Source organism: Symphalangus syndactylus, chromosome 11 (genome assembly GCF_028878055.3).
Source record: "Symphalangus syndactylus isolate Jambi chromosome 11, NHGRI_mSymSyn1-v2.1_pri, whole genome shotgun sequence".
Taxonomy (NCBI): domain Eukaryota; kingdom Metazoa; phylum Chordata; class Mammalia; order Primates; family Hylobatidae; genus Symphalangus; species Symphalangus syndactylus.
In genome coordinates this window covers 58,462,558-58,475,703 of record NC_072433.2, presented here as the reverse complement: position 1 = coordinate 58,475,703, position 13,146 = coordinate 58,462,558, and the positions used below count along the sequence as shown (strand labels likewise).

At 38.4% G+C, this 13,146-nt stretch overlaps 1 long non-coding RNA gene across 1 annotated transcript in view; it reads left to right on the top strand.

Annotated features, from left to right (window-relative positions):
- Positions 1-1,357, top strand: part of LOC129457781 (uncharacterized) — a 51,929-nt gene extending 50,572 nt beyond the window's left edge. The window contains exon 5 of the long non-coding RNA XR_010114249.1: positions 1,225-1,357. This is a non-coding gene — a long non-coding RNA (uncharacterized lncRNA). The remainder of the gene's footprint in view (positions 1-1,224) is intronic.
- The last annotated feature ends 11,789 nt before the right edge of the window (positions 1,358-13,146 follow it).

Genomic DNA, 13,146 nt, shown 5'->3' with positions numbered 1-13,146 from the left:
AGGTGGAGGTTGCAGTGAGCCGAGATCGTGCCACTGCACTCCAGCCTGGGCGACGGAGTGAGACTCCGTCACACACACACACACACACAGAGAACTGCTTTTGCTGTATCCCATAAGTTTTGGTATGTTGTTTTTCCATCTTCCTTTGTATCAAGATATTTTTTGATTTCCCTTTTGATTTCTTCTTAGACCTGCTGGTTGTTCAGGAGTGTGTTGTTTAATTTTCATGTATTTGTGAGTTTTGCATTTTTTCCTCTTGTTATTGATTTCTAGTTTCATACCATTATGGTTGGGAAGATAGCTGATATAATTTCAATCTTCTTAAATTTAAGATTTGATTTGTAGCCTAACATATTATCTATCCTGAAGTGTTCTTTATGTACATGAAAATAATGTGTATCCTGTTGCCATTGTATGGAATATTCTATGTATATCTGTTAGGTATTTGTTCTATAGTGTCGTTCAAGTCTTCTGTTTCCTTAATGTTTTTTTGTCTGGATGATCTGTTCATTAGGAAAAGTGGGATATTGAAGTTCCCTACTATTGTTGTATTACTCTCTATTTCTGTTAATATTTTCTGTATGTATTTAGATGTTTTGATGTTGGGTGCATATAAATTTACAATTGTTATATTGTTGAGTTGACCCCTTCATCATCATATAATGACTTTTTTGTCTCTTATGACAGTTTGACTTAAAGTCTATTTTGTCTGATATAAGCATAACCACCCTTGTTCTCTTTTGGATACCATTTGTATGAAATATCTTTTTCTGTCCCTTCACCTTCAACCTATGTGTGTTCTCAAAGCTAAAGTGAATCTCTTGTAGGCAGCATGTAGTTGGAATTTTTTTTTTTAATCCATTCAGCCATTTCAGCCATTCTCTCTTTGCTTTGGATCCATTTACATTTAAATTAATCCAAATGTAAATTGATCAGTAAGGATTTACTATTGCAATTTTGTTGTTTTCTGACAGTTTTGTAGTTTCTTTCTCTCTTGCTATTTTCCTTTATGACTTTTGTTTTTGTGTGCTTTTATTCCTTTCTCTTTATCTTTGATGTGTCTACCACAGGTTTTACTTTGTGGTTACCATAAAGCTTGTATAAAACCTCTTATAGTTATAGTAGTCTATTTTAAACTAATAGGATTTTTCTTCAACTGCATAAAAATAATCTACACTTTAACTTCTCCTCTTACTTTTTCTTTTTCTTTTTTGTTTGAGACAGAGTCTCACTGTGTCACCCAGGTTGGAGTGCAGTCACGTGATCTTGGGTCATTATAACCTCCGGCTCCTGGGTCCAAATGATTCTCATGCCTCAGCCTCCAGAGTAGCTGGGATTACAGGCACCCGCTACCACACCCAGGTAAATTTTGTATTTTTAGTAGAAATGGGATTTTGCCATGTTGGCCAAGCTGGTTTTGAATTTCTGGCCTGAAGTGAGCCTACCAAAGTGCTGGGATTACAGGCATGAGTCACCACACCCAGCTCCCCTTACATTATGTGCCACTAATGTCACATTTTACTTTTTAAAATATTGTGTATATATCAGCACATTATCATGGCTAAAGTTATGTTAAATATTTTTGTCTTTTAACTTTTATACTAAAAGTGATTTTATATTAAAAGTGCTTTTATGTACCACCATTACAGAATTAGAGTATTCTAAATTTGATCATATTCTTACCTTTACAGTGAGTTTTATACTTGCATATGTTTTTATTATGTTAGTTAGCATCTTTTCAACTTGAAGAATTCCTTTAGTATTTCTTGTAAGGTAGGTCTGGTAATGATGAGCTCCCTCAACTTTTGTTTGTCTGTGACAGTATCTTTGCTTAATTATGAAGGGTAATCTTGCCGTGTATAGTGTTCATGATTAGCAGTTTTTTTTCTCTCAGCACTTTGAATATGTCATCCCAAACCTTTCTGGCCTGCAAAGTTTCTTCTGAGAAATTCATGGATAGTCTAATTAAAGTTTCCATGTATGTTATAAGTCACTTTTCACTTTCTGCTTTCAATATTGTCTTTTCTTCTTTGACTTTTGAGATTTTGATTATGTGTCTGAGTAAACATCTCTTTATATTTAATCTATTTGGAGTTCTTTGGGCTTCATGGGTCTGGATGTTCCCTCTCCAGATTTGGGAAGCTTCTGTCATTATTTCTTTAAACAAGTTTTCTGCACATTTCTCTTTCTCTGATCTTTCTGAAACTTTCATAATGCATATATTGGTTTGCTTGATAGTATCCCAAAGTCTTGCAGGTTTTCTTCACTCCATAATTCTTATTCTTTTTCTTACTCTGATTGGGTAATTTCAAATGACCTGTCTTCAAACTTGCTGATTTTTTTCCTGCTTGATCAATTGTGCTGTTGAAGCTCTGTATGGAATTTTTCAGTTCAGTCATTATGTTCTTTAGCTCCAGATTTTCTGTTTGGTTCTTTTTTATGGTTTCTATCTCTTTGCTGAACTGCTCATTTTGTTCATTATTGTTTTCCTGATGTATTAGGGTTCTCTTAGAGGGAAAGAACTAATAAGATATATATATATATATATATAGAACTAATAAGATATACATATATATAGGGGAGATATATATATATAGATATAGATATAGATATAGATATAGAGCTATCTATCTATCTATCTATCTATCTATCTATCTATCTATCTATAGGGGAGTTTATTAAGTGTTAATGTACATGATCACAAGGTCCCCTAATAGGCTGTCTGCAAGCTGAGGAGCAAGGAGAGCCAGTCTGAGTCCCAAAACTGAAGAATTTAGAGTCTGATGTTCGAGGGCAGGAAGCATCCAGCATGGAAGAAAGATACAGGCTGGGAGGCTAGGCCTGTCTCTCCTTTTCACTTTTTTCCACCTACTGTATATTCACAGGAAGCTGATTAGATTGTGCCCACCAGATTAAGAGTGGATCTGCCTTCCCCAGCCCACTGACTCAAATGTTAATCTCTTTTGGCAGCATCCACACAGACACACCCAGGATTAATACTTTGTATCCCTCAATCCAATCAAGCTGACACTCAGTATTAACCATCGCGCCTGATATTATTTAATTGTCTATCTGTGTCCTCTTGTAGTTCACTGAGCATCTGGAAGATAATCATTTTGAATCTTTGTCAGGCAGTTCATAAATCTCCATTTCTTTAGGGTAAATTACTGGCCTTTTATTTTGTTCTTTTGGTGGTGTCATGTTTCCATGATTATTTATGATCCTTGTGGCCTTGCATTGTGTCTGAACATTTGAAGAAGTAGGCATCTCTTCTCCTGGCTTTGGCAGGGAAGCCCCTCACCAGTTAGCCTGTCCTGAGATTCTGGGCAGGTAGGTTGGTGAGGTCCATGGTCAGGCTTGCTTCTGTAGTTTTGATTTCTATTTGTGCAGAGGTGGGTCTGAAACTTGAGTCCACTGGTGCAGGTCTGGAGCTTGAATCTGTCTGGGATGTTCTGGCAACGGGGCTTGCAAGGGTAGGCCTGGGTCTTGGGTCCATAAGGGCTAAACTGAAGCCTGGATTCACTGGAGTAGGCCTGGACCCTGGATCTACTGGAGCTTGGGTCTGTGGAGGCTGGTGTGGCACAGGGGTATATTGGAGCAAGCTTGGACTCCAGATTCACTGGAGTGGACCTGATTCCTGTTTCTGCTGGAGCCTGGGTCTGTGGGGGCTTGCCTGGTGCTGGAGCAGACCCAGAGACTCGGTCTATGGGCCCTGGTCTGTGGTCTGGTGCTCTGGGGTCTGGCTTGGAGGTTGGGCCCACGGGGCTAGTCTTGAGCCTGGGGCCATAGGGGCCAGCCTGGCACTGTGGCAGGCCTAGAGCTTAAATCTGTGGGGGCTGACCTAAAGGCTGGGTCTATGGGAGCTGGTCTGGAGCCTGAGGCCATGGGCTGGCTTGGTATGGGGGCGGGTCTGAGGTGTAGCTCTGTGGAGGTTGGCCTGGAGGCTGAGCATGTAAGGGCCAGCCTGTAGCTTGAGGATGATGATGCTGGCCTAGATCTTGAGTCTACTAGGGTGTGCCTGGGGCCTTGGTCTGCTAGAACCTGAGACTATGGGGGCTGGTCTGGTGCCTGGGTGTATGGGGGCTGGCCTGGAGCCTGAGTTTTCAGGGGCTAGCTTTTAACTTGGAGCTATGGGGCCTGGCCTGGTGCTGGGGTGGGTCTGGAGCCCAGGTCTAGGGGTATAGCCTGATGCTAGTGCAGGCCTGAGCCTGGGGCCACAGAGGATGTCCTGGCATTGGGTCTGAAGCCTGATTCTTTGGGAATGGCTGAGTGCTGAGGTTCACTGAGGTGAGCCTGTTTCTGAGGTCCATGGAAAAGTCAGGTGCTCACTTTATTCTCTTTTCTTTTCCATTTTTTTTTTCTTTTTTTTTTTTTTTTTGAGATGGAGTCTTGCTCTGTCGCCCAGGCTGGAGTGCAGTGGCACGATCTTGGCTCACTGCAACCTCTGCCTCCCGGGTTCAAGTGATTCTCCTAGCCTCTCGAGTAGCTAGGATTACAGGCATGCGCCACCATGTCCAGCTGATTTTTGTATTTTTAGTAGAGACAGGGTTTCATCATGTTGGCCAGGCTGATCTTGAACTCGGAACAGGTGATCTGCCTGCCTCCACCTCCCAAAGTGCTGGGATTACAGGCATGAACCACTGCTCCCAGCCATACTCTCTTTTCCTCATGTAGAAAGTATCACTGTCTATGCTGTACTTCTTGGGCTTGGTGGAGGGGTGATGCAGGCAATGTGACACTGTTTTCCTATCCTCTTCAATACATCCTATAAAGTTTCTGTGCTTCATATATATATATATTACTTTAAGTTCTAGGGTAGGGTACACACAAGGACATGTATAACAGGATGCTACTGTAGCAATGTTTGTGGTAGGAAAATAATGGAAACAAATACCACTGATATGAAAATTAAAGAATAAATTATAGTATAACTATCCCATTTCTCACTTGGTATTCATCACAATGATATATTTAGATCTTTATTGAGTAACTTGGAATCGTATTTCCATGGAGTATTATTGAGTGAGAAAGATAAGAAGCAGAAAAGCAAGCCATTAAAGTGATAAACCAAATAAACATTACAAAAAAAAAAAAGTTTCTGTTCTTCACCCAGGGGCTATAATCTCTTACCTGAATTTCTTAGCTCTTGTAAAGGTATTTTTATGTGTAGGTGGTTGTCTAAGTGGATGTTTCTGTGAGGAGATGAGTGTCAGAAACTCTTCTGCTATCTTGCTGACAACACACAAAATTTTACAAATGGAGGACAGATATTAATGACTTTCAGGTTTTAGTGACAGGCATAGGGTGGTAGAGGGTAGGAGTGGGAGAGAGGTGGATGTCATTAGAAAAGAGCAAAACAAGTGATTTTTGTGGTGATGGAATTGTTTAATGCCTTGACTGTGATGGTGGATATGTGGAACCAAACATAATACAATTTTATAGAACTAAATACAACCCTCCCACCATGAGTACAAATGAAATGCGAAATATGAATAAGATGGGTTGATTATATCAATGTTGATATCCTGGTTGTGATATTACACTGCAGTCTTACAAAATATACAACTACCTTGTAATATAGTGGTATAATGTAGGCCACAATATTACAATTGTAATATAGTTGGGTCTGGGGTAAAAAGTACATGGAATTCTATGTGTTACTTTTTACAACTATATGTGAATCTACAATTATCTCAACAAATGAAAAAACATTCCATGCTCATGGATAGAAAGAATCAATATTGTTAAAATGGCCATACTGCCCAAAGCAATGTATAGATTCAATGCTATTCCTATCAAACTACCAATGACATTCTTCATAGAACTAGAAAATACTATTTAAAAATTCATATGGAACCAAAAAGGAGCTCAAACAGCCCAGGGAATCCTAAGCAAAAAGAACAAAGCTGGAGGCATCACGCTACTCAACTTCAAACTATACTACAAGGCTATGGTAACCGAAAAAGCATGATGCAGGTACAAAAACAGACACACAGACCAATGGAACAGAGTACAGAGCCCAGAAATGAGGCCACACACCTACAGCCATTTGATCTTTGACAAAGCTGACAAAAAGAAGCAATGGGGGAAAGGGCACCTTATTCAATAAATGGTGCCGGGATAACTGGCTAGCCATATGCAGAAGATTGAAACTATACCCCTTGTTACATTATATATAAAAATCAACTCAAGATGGTTTAGATTTAAATGTAAAACTCAAAACTATAAAAACCCTGAAAGACAACCTAGGCAATACTATTCTGGACATAGGAATGGGCAAAGATTTCATGATAAAAATGCCAAGAGCAATTGCAACAAAATAAAAAATTGACAAATAGAATCTAATTAAACTAAAGAGCTTCTACACAGCAAAAGAAGCTATCAACACTCAGTTTACTCTGGTTATCTGTTTAAACAACCTACAGAATGGGAGAAAAAATTTTCAAACTATCTGACAAAGGTCTAATATCCAGCATCTATAAGGAACTTAAACAAATTTACAAGAAAAACCCAAACAACCCTATTAAAAAGTGAACAAAAGACATGAACAGACACTTTTCAAGAAATGACATGCATATGGATAACAAGCATATGAAAAAAAGTTAAACATCACTGATCATTAAAAGCAAATCGAAACCATCATGAGATACGATCCTATACCAGTCAGAATGGCTATTATTTAAAAATCAAAAAATAACAGGTGCTGGCAAGGTTGTGGAGAAAGAAGGAATTCTTGTACACTATCAGTGATAGTGTAAATTAGTTCAACCATTGTGGAAAGCAGTGTGGCAATTCCTCAAAGACCTGAAAACAGAACCTCTATTCAACCCAGCAATCTCATTACTGGGTACATACCCAAAGGAATATAAATTATTCTGTCATAAAGACACCTGCATACGTGTGCTCATTGCAACACTATTCACAATAGCAAAGACATGGAATCAACCTAAATGCTCATCAACGGTTGAATATGAATAAGAAAATGTGGTACAAAGACACCATGGAATACTATGCAGTCTTAAAAAAGAATGAGATCATGTCCTTTGCATGAACATGGATGGAGGTGGTGGTCATTGTCCTTAGCAAACTAATGCAGGAACAGAAAACCAAATATCACATGTTCTCACTTATAAGTGGGAGCTAAATGATGAGAACACATGGACATATAGAAGGGAACAACAGACTTTAGGGCCTACCAGAAGGTGGAAGGTGGGAGGAGGGAAAAGATTAGGAAAAATAACTAATGGGTAGTAGGCTTAATACCTGGGTGATTAAATAATCTGTATAACAAACCCCTGTGACATGAGTTTACCCACGTAACAAACCTCCACATGTACCCCTGAACTTCAAAGTTAAAAATAAAATAAAATGTAAATGAAAATTTAAAAGAATCACCTCAAGTTTTAAAAGGCATATATAATTTTCAGTGTTTGCATTATTGTAAAAATTACTCTCCAAAAACGTTACTTCAATGCATGCTCCTAATGACAGTGAAGCATATCAAAGTGTCTACCTATTCCAAACTAAAACAACAAAGGGATACTACTTTTGACTTATCAATTTGGAAAAAATAAAAAGTTATACACATCCCACTGTTGGCCAGGGTTTGGGGAAACAGACACTCTCACCTATTGTTCATGTGTGTTGCAAGTTGGCTTCTCCAGGAAGCAGACTCTGAAATAGTGAGTAGTGGGTAAGAAGTTCATTAGGGTATACTATTGGGATCAACAATGGTAGAAGGGTGGCCAGGCGTGGTGGCTCAAGCCTGTAATCCTAGCACTTTGGGAGGCCAAGGTGGGCGGATCACGAGGTCAGGAGTTCAAGACCATCCTGGCCAACATAGTGAAACCCTGTCTCTACTAAAAATACAAAAAAATTAGCAGGGCGTGTTGGCGGGCACCTGTAGTCCCAGCTACTCGGGAGGCTGAGGCAGGAGAATGGCGTGAACCCAGGAGGCGGAGCTTGCAGTGAGCCAAGATGGTGCCACTGCACTCCAGCCTGGGGGACAGAGCCAGACTCTGTCTCAAAAAAAAAAAAAAAAAAAAAAAAAAAAAAAACTGTAGAAGGGAAGGGATCATGCAGGACTGGGCAGAGGGAGAAATTGAGCTAAGATGTCTTCTCAATGGAGACCTTAGCTGACCTTAAGATAATCGGGAAGCTTCGATGATCTCCAGAGTTGTCTGAAGTTGAGAATTGGGGGATTAACTATTTTTTTTAACCATCATCTAAATTAGATACTGAATGTGCCCATTGTGCCAGGACTGGGGTGGCTTATGACAGATACTGACTGATGCCAAATGACTGAGGATTTTATCTCTCAAGTTGTGTAGTGCTTTCTTTGATGCATGCTATTGGTGAACAGGAACATCTTTACCCTTTCTGCTTACTTCCACATGTCCATCCACATGTCCCCACACCTGGTCTCTGATATATCAATCATTGTCCATCTAGGCTGAGTCATTCTCTACTGCCCAGGAGCCTATGTATATTCGAATTGCAGCTCTCTTCTCTTCCACACACAATAGATAACCAGCTGTGCTATGTAGACATTTAAATATTTTTAGAGGAGAAATTTATTTGTCTTTAACCTTTTCTCTTATAGCTTCTGGATTTCATGACACAATTATAAAGATTTCCCATTACAAATTTTAAAATTCATGAAATTTCAACATAACTTTTAAACTTTTAAAAATCCTTTTAAAATCCTTTTTTATCCTTTGAAATTTATTACGGTATTAAAAGTGAGTGAGTTGAGGACCTAGTGCTATTCATTCAAAAGGCTAGTCAGTAATCTCAGTAATGTTTAATACTTTATAATTTCACCATTGAAATGAAATGCTACCTTATCATATGTTAAATTCCCTGATGAATTTGTTAAATATGTTTTTAAAACTTCATAGTACTAAGTTGTCTTTGTATTTCTGAAATAAATCTTACTTGCTCATGATTTATTATTTTTTATGTTTCATTGAATTTTATTTACTAATATTTTATCTAAAAATATTCATCTATTCTCAACCATGAAAATTGCCACTAGTCTTTATTTTGCTGTGCTTTAGTCATAGTGTTTTGTGTAGTAAAAAAGATGTGGAATCCTTGATTCTAGCCTTGGTCCCCAGGATAAAGCTGAAAGTATACCTCTTTAAACTGCGCGTGTGTGTTTACTGGAAGAACACTCTCCAAGTGTGCATTGGAGATAGCGAAATGGGATAACACACTCAGGTAACCTTACTACAAGAAGAGAGGAAAGTGCCTACATCCAGAGAGCAAACAAACTATATTAGCTATCTATTGCTTGTGCAACAAATTACCAAAAAAGTTAGTAGCGTCCGGGCGTGGTGGCTCACGCCTGTAATCCCAGCACTTTGGGAGGAGGTGGGCGGATCAGGAGGTCAGGAGATCGAGACCATCCTGGCTAACACGGTGAAACCCCATCTCTACTAAAAATATAAAAAATTAGCCAGGCGTGGTGGCAGGTGACTATAGTCCCAGCTACTCTGGAGGTTAAGGCAGGAGAATGGTGTGAACCTGGGAGGCAGAGCTTGCAGTAAGCTGAGATGGCACCACTGCACTCCAGCCTGGGTGACAGCGAGACTCTGTCTCAAAGAAAAAGTTAGTAGCTTAAGACAACACACATTTATTTTCTCAGAGTTTCTGTGGGTTAAGAGTCTGGGTGTGGCTTAGATGGGTCCTCTGCTTAGTCTCTCACAGGGTTGTGATCAAAATATTGGCCAGGACTTGGCTCTTATTAGAGGTTTGGCTGGGGGAAGGATCTCCTTCCAAGCGCCCTGAGGTTGTTGCCAGAATTAATTTCTTTGCGGTGTAGGATTTATGATAGCTTACTTCTTCAAAGCCAGTAATGGAAAGTAAGAGAGAGAGGAGGACAGTAGAGTGTGTTAACATGAAGGAGTCTTAGATAATGTAACATAATCATGATAGTGACATCCTCTCACCTTTGTTATATTCTACTGGGTAGAAGTAAGTCACAGGTCTCACCCACACTCAGTGGGAGGAATCACAAAAGGACCTGAACACCAGGAGACAGAGATCGTGGAAGCCATCTTGAAGTCTACCTGCCACATACACTAAGTGTGACTGCACACCTCACCTCTTGCCTCACAAAATCACTTGAGGAGGAATTCTGTGATGAAAACGTAAATTTGCTGCCAGGTAAATAGAGACCTTACTTGAGCTGACAAAACCCAGACTGCCTGTCAAGTATTTCCCTTCTAAATTCTCATCTACAAAATGCAATAAAAAAATCACCAATCATTGGAGAAAAACCAATCTCATAAGAGAGGTACCAAACTCACTAAGCACAAAAACTGACATCTGAGATAGTAGAATTAAAGAAGGGAAGTAGGAAATATAAACACTAGTATTAATTTCTCAGAGAGATTCAAGAGACTATCACATCCATAAAAAACTGCTAAGAAAAATAGGAAATCAGAGGACCTAAAATTTTAAAGTATGATTGCAGAATAAATCCCATTCAATAAGTGGGCTGAAAAGCTGAAGACTGAATTAGAATACTAGAAGCAGAGGACTCTTCCAGAATGCAGAATAAAAGGATGAAGAGATGTAAAGCATAATAAATAGACTAAAAGCCAGGGAGGATAGACCTTTAAGTTACAAAACTGATAGCTGTTTCAAAAGGAGATAAAAGAGAATAGAAGGAAGAGAACAATAACAGAAACAACAGAAGAAAATTTTCTAGAGCTGAAGACAGATGTAGAGTGCTGAATAGTATTAAAAAAAATCCTCCTATGACACATTAGGTAAAACTCTAGTATCCCAAGTATAAAGAGAACATTCTTGAAGGTTCAAGAAGGAAGAAACAGCATTTCAAAAACAAAAACAGATTACATATATATCTGACTTCTCAATAGCAATACTGGATATAAAGAGAAAATAGAGTTCAAAATTCTGAAAGAAAATTATTTTGCACCTAAAATCCTTTATTCAGAGAAACTATCAGTCAAGTATGGACAAATTAAAGTCATTTTCATATATATAAGTATTTAGGAAATTTATCATTCAGAGCCTTTATCTGAAAGAATTATTTAAGGATGTACTCCAGCAAAATGAAAATGATAGATCAAAGAAAAAGGAAAATACGGGACATAAAAAGTGGTGACACAATAAACCAACAAATCATAGAATTAAGAATAAAGAATTTTGATGCATAATACAAAAGGGATAACAGTTTGGGAAAAAATCTCCAGTGGCTTTCAAAGCAGGAAGTGAGAGTGGGGATCTGGGAATAGAAGTGAAACATGCTAAAGGTTTTAATAGGGCTTAGAAGTTAAAAGGAGGATATGGATATTGATTAACTACCACTGTGGAGAAAAAATAGAAAATATAGAAAAAATCAAATAATGAAACTTCATGAATTTCACAGAAGTTAGACAAAGGATAGAAGAAAACTCAAGAAAGCATAACAATAGAAAACACAAAATATGGTGGCAAAAATAAACTCAAGTATTAGTATTCAGATTACCTGTGAATGAGTTAAACTCCTCTATAAAAAGGCAGAAACTATAGCTGCCATTTAGTGAGTGTTATTATGATTTAGGCACTGTGCTGAGCACTTTAAATAGACAATTTTATTTAAAGCTAACAATAAACTCTGCAAGGTATGTTCTATTTTTATTCTCATATTAAAGATGAGACCCTGAGACTTAAGAGAGATTAAGCCATTTGTTTCAAGTGAGAGGCCAGATTTGAACCCATGCTCTTTGATGGTTAAGACCCATGCTCTTGATCATTCTATTAAACTACCACTCAGCTTGGTTTAAACAATTACTTACATGTTATTTGTAAGAGATAAACCAACGCAAAACAATATATAAATTCTGAAAATAAAGAGTTGGAAAAAGATCTATAAGGCAAATGATAACCAAGATGAAAGGAGGCAGGGACAATGATATTAATACCCATGACATATGATGAGAACAAAACAATTTTGAGAACAGTGTGTATAGTATATACTGTTTGTATATACTATTCTGTTTATGTTAAAAATATATGTGTGTGTATGCTGTAGAATCAGTAGTGGCAGGAAGCGGGTATGTATTTAGATTGTTTGAGTTGTATAATGCTGTTTTACTTGTGTAATTAAAAAAGATTAAAAAAAAAATAGGGTTTTTTTTTAAACTGGAGAATAGGCAGATGTCCAGCTGTGTAATGCAAACCAAGAGAGAAACTAGGGAGAGAGGCTGTGGATTACGTTGGGTGAATACAAAAATAAGCCTTAAAAGTGGTGATAAAAGGGGGGATATTTTTCAATAGAGGTGTCACGAAGCACCTTCACTCATCAAACTTTGACAATTTCCCCTCTCTATGTGTGTGTCGGGGGGGTGGTGAGGGTGGAGGATCAGGAGGCAATGTGTGAGAGTGACAGTGTCAGCCACGTGTCTTCTGTTCAAAGCAATGCAACGTTTTCAATCAGAAAGGAAAAATATGAAAAAGAAAAACCCTCAACTTTTCTTATTTCCTCTGAATTGGGTTGTCCGTCCCTTTGCAGTTGCTATGACAACAGCAGCCCTCCTCCTTCTTCATCTGGATCTATTTCCAAACTGAAAACAATGAATGTGAAAGATCAGAAAATAGGAAAAGCAAGTAGGCATTAAAAGCATTAGGATGATTTACCCCAGAGAAGAGAATGCTAAGAGGTGGCAATTATATTGTTCTGAGCTATTAAAGGTGACTCCCACATAAGTAGTTCCCTGCTTGGGCCCAAGATAAAATCAGATTTATTTTAACTGGAGGGAAATAGCTTTAGAGAGAAGAAGTCCCTGATAGAAAGTTCTGTGGGACTGCTTTGGTTCTGTCAGGGTAGAGTGGTGAGGAGGCTCTGAAATTTTTGTATCCTACGGTGGTTATTATTTTCCTCTAAAAAGTTCTTCATCAGTGAAAGAACAACAACCATGACAACCAACACGTGGTGCTTACTCTGTGTTGAGTACCACTCCAAGTGTTTTATATTTATGATCTCACTTAGTCTTTACAACAGTCCTATGAGGAAGATACCATCGTTATTCTCATTTTATGGATGAGAAAACTGAAGGTCAGAGAGCTCAGCAATTTGCCAAAGGCCAAACAGCTGATGAATGGCAAAGCTGGGATTTGAACCCAGGACATCTG